Raw genomic sequence first — 9,141 nt, 5'->3', positions numbered from 1 at the left:
ATGGAGCAAGGACTCTGAAATCCATGCTCCATACCCCGCCCAGCTTCTCCAGCTGCCCACAGCAGCAATGTGTGGAATCATATGCTCTTTGCTGGCTGCTTTCCCTTCTTTTCCCCATTCCTTCCCTCATGCTACTGTCTGTCAAATCATACTCCAGATACAAAACCTTGACTCTCTCGACTTGTTTTTGTCAGTTGTGAGCACTCAGGTCCTGAGTGCTGTCCTTGAGCCATTTTGTGCTCATACCTAGCACTCTACCACTTGAGCCACAGTGCCACTTTGTTTTTTGGGTGGTTAGTTGGTGGAAATAAGAGTCTCACAGGACTTTTCTGCCCAGGCTGGCTTTGAACTGCAATCCTCAGATCTCAGCTGTCTGAGGAGCTAGGATTATAGGCGTGAGTTACAGTTCTTGACCCTCTCTCAGGATCTGCTATTGGCAGAGACCAGACTGAGTGAACGCCTGCTCATTGCCCACCCCCTCCCCCAAGCTGCCGTACAGGAGCACTGAGGATATTTCCTCAGTGCTTCTCAGTAGGAGTGCTGGGGAGTGAAGAAGAATCACTGTACCTTAGAAGACATCCAGTGACACATGGGCCAGTGACAACGAGTCAAAGACAATAGATAAGATGAAGACCGGAAATTTTCTAGAAACCCAAGACAGAAACTAGTTCCAGATAGGCCTATTTTAAAAGGGCAGTCACTAGACTGTTTGTCACTATATGTTCCTCCTAACTCTAAGTATCAACTTGCATGCTTTAATATCCCCTCTTCTCATTTACTCAAGTCTGATATTGATTCATGGTCACAAACGGCTTGTGGGTCTTGCAAAAGGTCCAGTGCACTAGGTTATCAAGCTGTGGGATAAGGCCAAGAGGAAAATGATAGATTACCTGCCACTGCTGTGCTGGCAAATGATCTAATAGCAGGGAGGGAAGCCTGGTTAGCAGCATCTACCAAATTTTTGAAGTGTAACTATTCCTCCACAACTGATTTCAAACTAGAAATTTGACATAAAATGCCTTACAAAACTGCTGCAAATTTAACCTTCAATTCTTATCAGCTGGTCCAAGCTGGCTTCTTCCCAACACTGCCCAACCTTCTAGGGAATTGGCAATAAGAATGATTGCATTATCTCGGTTAGAATATCTCCATTGCTAAACTGACCTCGAAGTAAAAAAAATGACTCAATATGTCAGAGCTCTGTTTCTTACTCACATGCCAGCCTTGAGTGGGTAAACAGCCACTGGAAATTCCTCCTCCGCAGTCCTCCCGGGGCCCAGGCGGCAACAATGCCATCTTCAACACATGGCTTCCAAGGTAACACTGGATCATCTCCATTGCTGCCTAGCAGAAAGGAAGATTGAATATGACTTACATGGGGGTATAGGTGCTTCATTTCGGATTCCGTACCATAGCTGGAAGGGAAGCTGGGAAATATAGTCTAGCTGTGAGCACTGCCATAATTCCATTTGTGACACTCATTCTGTTCCAGTCACTGTGCTCAGCAAGCTTTCACAGATAGATGAATTAACATCACTTATAGGTGAGCTCAGGAAGGCCAAATGATTTGCCAAGGATTAAACAACTAGATAGGAGTACCTCGCCTCAAAACCATGCCCACCCTATACCAACAATAAAGCTCCCCAGTAGGGACATTGCACCAGGCTTTCCCCTCGGTAAAGGTAGACTCATAGATGACTAGACTAAATCAGATCCCCCTAAAAACTTCTCCTTTGGCAAGACACGGGTTTCGGCGTCTTTTCAGACCTTTTAGAACTTTTCAGGCCTTTATGCCAAAGTGGGTGAAGCTAGAGTTTCACAAATCCATCTGTCAACCCTAGTCCTCAGAAGTGATGAATTTTAACGAATAGAGATTTATCAAACTTGTGATTGTTTCCTTCTAAATAAATGAGAATCCAGGGCAGCTAGAGAGAAATGGTACATTTATCTCAAGTACTGGAGAGATAGTGGGCTGGGAAGAGGCGCTTAGAAGGAAGGAAAAAAGAAAGAAAGAAAAACTAGAGTGTCTTAGTAGTTTTGCAAAATATGGGTGGCCCGGAGTCATAACTGGGGCTCTGCTGAACTCAGTCTTGAGTGAACTATGATAGCTTGACCTTTTGTCCCAGAGAAACTAAAAGGAATGGGGAAAATGTTTGCTGTCTTAGGTTTACGATCCTTAAAGGTGGAATCTTCCAGATATAAGAGGCTATCAGGAGCTTCAGAGCCCTTACACAGTGCAAGAGGTGACATCTACCATGACAGCTCCACATCAACAGCTTCAAAGTGGGGTGCAAGTGGTTTAGTAATAGCACAAAAGGCTTCCGTGCACATAGGATTCTTTATAAATTAGGATATTTAATCTGCCAATGCAATTCTCAGCGTTTTGCTTTAGATTCTTTGAACCCCCAAGAAAGAAGCTGGAGGGGCAGTAAACTTTTACTTCAATCCTGTGAGGGTTCCAGCTGAGCCCACGGACTAAATTAATACAAGATAGGCTAACAAGAGGAGAGCATACATATTTAGCTAGTATGAATTTTATGAGGTGCAGGAGCCCCATAAGGACTGAAGACCCAAGGAAGCAGTTAGTCAATCACTTATACACTGAATTGGAAAACAATAGTCTGCTGGGAAAAAAGTGACTAGATTATGTGACAAGGCTTTAAAACATTATTTTAATAAGGTGTGTAGAGAACTTCCTCAGTCTCATTTTCTCATCACTAATAAGAATGTCACTCCTTTTCATATAAGAAGGACATGCTCCAGAAATAAAGCATACCAAGCTGGCCGCCACGCCACAGACCTGGAGACACTGCTGTTGCTTCCAATGGATTGAGGGCATTACACAGAAGACATTTAGTGCACATAGAAAGGGATGAGTGAAAACTAGGGTATCTCTTCTTCCTTTTATTCAGTCAAGAATTTCACTTCTTGCTTTTTTATTAGCTTATATTAATTACATAGAGAAGGGATTTCATCATTCTATTTCCAAACATGCTTATAATGTATTCCAATCAACCTCAGCCCCTCTATTACTCTCTCTTTTTTTCCCTAGAACATTCTGACAAGAATTTTATAAACAAAGAACACACACAAAATCAAAGCTATTAACAAGAATTGCAAAAGTACATTATTTCCATGTATGGAAATATCACAATGAATAAATTTCTTTGTACTATGAGGAAAAGTTCATCTCCTGCTTGTAAGAAAGAGAATGATCTTATTGTGCCCGCTGTTTTGCAAGTGCTTTTAATTCAAAATACTCAATGTACCAAAGAAACACAGCTTGGAATCTCATATTGCAAAGTGTCTTCACAAATGCAGAGTCTACTTTTGGAAGTACCTGTGCTAATGAACTGCAGCCATCTTGGATATTCTGGCTTTAAAAAAAATAGCCTTTTTTTTTTGGTAAGTCATGGGACCTGAACTCTGGGCCTGGGCGCTGTCCCTGAGCTCTTCAGCTCAAGGCTACTGCCCTACCCCTTGAGCCACAGCACCACTTCCAGTTTTCAGGTGGTTAATTGGAGATAAGAGTCTCACAGACTTTTAGTGCCTGGGCTAGATTTGAATCGCGATCCTCAGATCTCAGCTTCCTGAGTAGCTAAGATTACAAGCGTTAGCCATCATGCCCAGCTAAAAAGATAGCTTTGTAAACAACTTTTCTAGACAATTCTTTTACTTCCCATCAGATGTAGTTATTAGATGTAATTTCTGAATATTTTTCTGCCAATGCAATAAAATCACTTTAAAATGTCTTGTATTTTAAAAAGAGAATCTAAGTCAGTCATGGTGGTTCACGCCTGTAATCCTAGCTACTCTGGGAAGCTGAGATCTGAGGATCGAGGTTCAAAGCCAGCCTGGGCACTAAAGACCATGAGACTCTTATTGTCAATTAACCACTAGAAATAGGAAGTGATGCTGTGGCTCAAGGGGTAGGGTGGTAGCCTTGAGCTGAAGAGCTCATGGACAACACCCAGGCCCAGAGTTCTAGCCCTACAACTGACAAAAGGGAGGGAGGCAGGGAGGGAGGGAGGGAGGGAGAGAGGGAGAGAGGGAGAGAGAGAGAGAGAGAGAGAGAGAGAGAGAATCTAGCAATCAAATGTAATCTGATTTCTATTCTCACTGAACACTGAAAGAACTTCTTAGTCACTGGGGTCTATTTTTTGTCCCCTTTGATGCGACACGTTCAGTAAAGTCACTGGCATGGATTTCCTGAGCAGTTAAGTCTCTGTGGCATTTAGAGCCTACCATACTTCTTTGCAGGTTCAGTTTGATCAAAGATAGGCCAGGGCACTGGGCGTCTTGGGGCTCCACTTTCACATTCATTCTTTGGAATTTCAAGGTCCCCCAACGAAGCAGCCCCTTCACACTATGCACCACCAGGCAGATCACCGTTTTCTTCTGACAGCGAACGCTTGAGGTGACATTTTACACAATGGCACATAGGTCTCCTTGGGGGAAATGTTTCACAGGTCCACGAGACTCTGAAGAAATGATTGTCCTGATTGATTTCAAAGGTCACAGCAAAAGAACAGGCTTTCAGAACATATCCTGCAAAAGCAGATATCTGTAGTCATCAATATACAAAATACTAGAAGTGGCACTGAAGAGAGCTAATGGAGACATAGCTCCTTATCCTTGCGAAACTTGGAGATTGCTCAGGAAAGCTAGGCTGGCTTTTCTGTCCGAATTCCCCCATTAGGAATCAATATTCTGTATTAGCTCCGGGCTGAAGAAAGAAAATAGAAGTGCAAATCGTCCCATCTGCTTTCAGGGACCGCCGTGCTTGGAACTTAAAATGAAGCTACTATTTAAAGCAGGGCCCGCTCTTATTAATTCTTGGAGTCCAACTGGAATGTCAAAGTACAGACATGGTCCCACCCATTTTAGAAACAGCATGTGCTTTGCAGTTAAACATTCTCTAGGTCTAGTAATTACAAAAACAAAAACCCAAATCAGATGATGTGATTTCACCCAACAACAGCCCTTTGCGAGCCTGTAATCATTGTTTACATTTTCCCACGTCAGTCTGCGGGAGTCCCTCTCTCTGCTTTTCTTCTCCCATTGGCAGCTGGTGCTGTGAACGTTTGCTTGAAGCATTCTTTTCCTGGGCATATGCGTCTGTCCCCTCACTCTGGGCGACCAACGTGCTGCCTTGCATTATGTATGTCTTGGTGGGTTTTCAGATGGGGGTGGACAGCAAGGCTTTGGGCAGAGAGGATTGAAGGGAGACTGAGGAAGAGGCTGCATTCTTTCAGCCCCATGCCACATTGCGGTACTCCTTCCTCTTCATGAAGTCTTGAGAGACCAATGCCTGTCTGGGTTCCGTCTTGGGGACAATTCTTCGGAGCTCACATTACAGTGTGACTCCTGGGGCCTTTGAAGTCCCAGCTGCAGGGGCAGAGGCACTGTGGAAATCAGAGGCCAGTCCTAGCCACAAGGGGAGGGCTGCGCAGTTGAATACAAAATGCAATTAAAAAGGAGCACCTGGGATCAAATCGAAACAAAGAATGTGACTTTGGCTCCAAGCAGAAGGGGGCTCAGTTAATCACACAAGAATGTTCATCTTCACAAATGCTTGATTCAAGAAAGCCCCCCCAAACTTTTAAATGCAAGATTAAACTGAAACAAACAAAACAATGCCCCTGATATTGCTGGAACAGCCAAGGAACATAGCAATCATTGTTCCGTTCCCAGGGAAGCCCATAGACAGGGGACGTCTGCAGATGCCACCTCGACACTGCTGGTGCCCTTTGCCTGGCTTCCTCATCCTTCCCCAGACTCCTGTGGACTTAGCTTTCCCCATTATCTCTCAAGCACATTCTGTCTTTCCATACCCAAGACTGGTTTCCCTGAGGCAGTGCCTATTCCAAGTGTGCATGTGCACATGTTGTGTGTGTGTGTGTGTGTGTGTGTGTGTGTGTGTGTGTGTGTGTGCTAGTCTCTAGCAGAACTCATCCACCCCCTTTCCCATCCCTTTAGGCCTGTAGGTCCTCAGCTATAGTAGATCGCCTGACTTACTAGGTGCAGGGTAAGGTAGAGAAGTAGCAATTTTAACTAAATGCTGGATAACCCCTAGATGCTACCAGATTACCCAGTTAGACCAATCAGCTGGCCCACAAGCCCAATTAGAACTGAGGTGCCATGGTGAAGACATTTCTGGATTTGAAGTCACAAGAAGAGTCCATGTGGCATTCCTTCCAACCAGACCACTTCCTAGCTATGCCACCCTCACCTCAACATCAAGTCCAGAGGTACTTAGTCTTGAACACACATCAGAATCATTGGGCCACCATTATAAAAACGGATGGCAAAGTGAAGCAGTAATAGTCTTAGACACTACGTTGAAAACAAACTATATACCTTGGGGGGAGAGGAACTGAGAGAAAGTGAGGGAAGGGGTAACAATGTTCAAAAAGAAATGTACTCACTGCCAGAGTTACATAACTGTAACCCCCTCTGTAGCTCACTTTTACAATAACAATATTTTTGCCAGTCCTGGGCCTTGAAACTCATGACCTGAGGACTGTCCTTGGGCTTTCTCAAGGTTAGAGCTCTACCACTTGAGCCACAGCATCATTTCTGGCTTTTTCTATGTATATGTGGCACCAAAGAATTGAACCTTAGTCTTCATGCATGCTAGGCAAGCACTCTATCACTAGGCCAAACTTCTGGCCCTCAATAACAATTTTTAAAAAGAAAGTTTAAAAAGATGATCACAGACCCTCACCCAAGATCAACTTCAGATTCGCAAAGCTTGGCTCCAAGACATCAGCATTCTGTGAAATTCACACATGAACTTCTTGTGCCTAATTAGCTCTAGTATTGCCTTCTGAAAATGGGTATAATTTTTGCCTCACAGGATCAGAGAGACAAACTTAATAAAAAATCTTTGTAAATGACACCATGCTTCTCAACTGTTAGGTGTCATTGCCCTACTGGAAAATATTTTCATTTTGTCATTGTGTCTACTAGAAAATATTTTCAGAGAACAGTAACACTTCAGCTAATACCTAAGTCAAAACTGGTATTTCTGGCACAAGTTAAGCTTTTAAGAAACTTAGAGGGTAACAAAGTATTTTAACACATTTTATTCCATCTATCCATGTCTCTTCCCATTTGGTTTTATAATGTGTCTTCACATATTCCACTTGCTGTAAGAAAAGTGGCTCTACCCTAGCTTACTCTGAAGTCAGATGTCTGTAAACTTCTTCTGTAAAGGATCTGATAATATTTTTGGCTTTGTAGGCCAGATGTCTGTTACACTTACTTAACTCTGGCATAGTAGCATAAAGCAGCCATAGCTAAAAACAAACTAGCAAGCCACCACAGACAATACATAAATGGATGGGTGTGGCTGCGTTCCAATAAATGTACTTGATCCACTAAAACAGGTAAGGCTCCATTTGGCCATGTGCTACATAGTTACCCAATCACTCCTCCAACTCCTCCAAGAAAGACACAAGGCTACTCAAAGTCGACTCAGGGGAACAGCTGGGATTCTTTCTAGTAAGATGTTAAAAGAAGCAAAGAGCAGTGTCTGCGTCTGCTTGTGAATTTGGCCTGAGTCTGGGGCACCTGGGAAAGCAAAACAGAGATCACCTGGACTGGTAAAAAGGTCTGCCATTTGCGTCTACATTCACAACTGGTGTGGATTTAGTGATAAGAGAACATGGCTACTACCATCTTCCAAGGCTCAATCAAGGTTAGGCTCTCAGAAGTGACTGCTCCCCTCTATGAAGTGACTGCTTGCTGCCTGGAGGCCAAGGGCAAGCTTTCCCTCCCAGCTATGTGACCCACCAAGGCAGGCAGACCAGCCGTCTCCATCACTCCTTGCTTAACGTTAGGGATTTTCAGCTAGTTCTATGAAGTACGGAAGAGAGGTCCCTTGGATTCTATCTAGGACTATGGTCTCCACCCACGAAAGAATTGAAAAAGCAGGTAATTGTTGAAAGCACACAGAGACGCTTATTTGAAAGTGAAAGGAAATCCCCCAAAGTAGTAAGACTCCACAAAGGGGCCTCCAATAGAAAATCCTTTCTGAGGGCAGGTTTATAGCACAGGGCTCTGCCGTATCTCCTCCCTTGGGCTCTGTTCTGATTGCTTCTGCATGTGCCGCCCTGGCTCTTTTCATTGATGTGACGACGAGCGTGCACTCGAGGCGTTATGGGAAGAAATGTTGGAGCAGGCGCCTCTGGCACTCTGGGAACAAGAAGCGCCCTAATGGGCCCCTCGTGATCTGCCATGAGTTACAGAAGTTATGCCACTTTTTAGACCTCTCTACCTAGCAGTTCCTCTTTCCCTTACCTGCTTGCATGCTTTGTAAATCACAGCACTTTCGTTCATTCCCTTGGAGACATGTTTTAAGCAGCCCTCCCATCAGTATTTGGAGTTCTTTTGGTTGTCACCACTGGAGGAAGAACTACTCAAGGGGCTGAGATCTGAGGGTGGTGGCTGGAAGCCAGCTCGGGCAGGAACGTCTACGAGACTCCTATCCCCATATAGGCATCAAAAGCCAGAAATGGAGCTGTGGCTCAAGTGGTAGGGCACTAACCCTGACCAAAATAGCTCAGGGACAGCACCTAGGCCCTGAGTTCAAGCCCCAGGGCCAGCACAAAACAAAGAAACTTCCTGGACCCTCACACTCCTGCTACCAATCAGTGAACCCCTGGACCTACTTGTCCTGTGGCACATTAAAGCATCCCGAAGAATCATGCTATCCTGCCGGCGTGGAGAGTGAGCATCTCTTCTACACACAGTCCTGCTCTTTCCCTTAGTTTCTTCTATAATCACCAGTGGAGACGCCTGCCTCAGGCAGCAACTTGGCTTGGCAACTCCCTGCAGAAACGTCCTCGTTGATCTTTAGCCACCCAGCAGCCATTCCTGGAATACCTTCCTGCAAACAGGCTGAAGTTTGAAAAATGGCAGAAAAGGAAACCTGCGCATCAAAAGGGAGCTAGCTTCAATTTCCACTGGGGTTGGCTTCAGGTGGAAGCCCTGAGAGTGCGAGTGTGTGAACTGACCATAGAGTCCTGCAGAAGGCAGGAATGTTCTACCAGTGAGACTCCTCTGGACCCAACCCATCAAGCAGTGAGAATTTGTGGATGTGTTTTCAATTTCTCTGACAGAATCTGTTTGGATTGA

Source organism: Megascapheus bottae, chromosome X (assembly GCF_031878675.1).
Source record: "Megascapheus bottae isolate mThoBot1 chromosome X, mThoBot2.hap1, whole genome shotgun sequence".
NCBI lineage: Eukaryota > Metazoa > Chordata > Mammalia > Rodentia > Geomyidae > Megascapheus > Megascapheus bottae.
Note: the sequence above shows the minus strand (reverse complement) of the source record.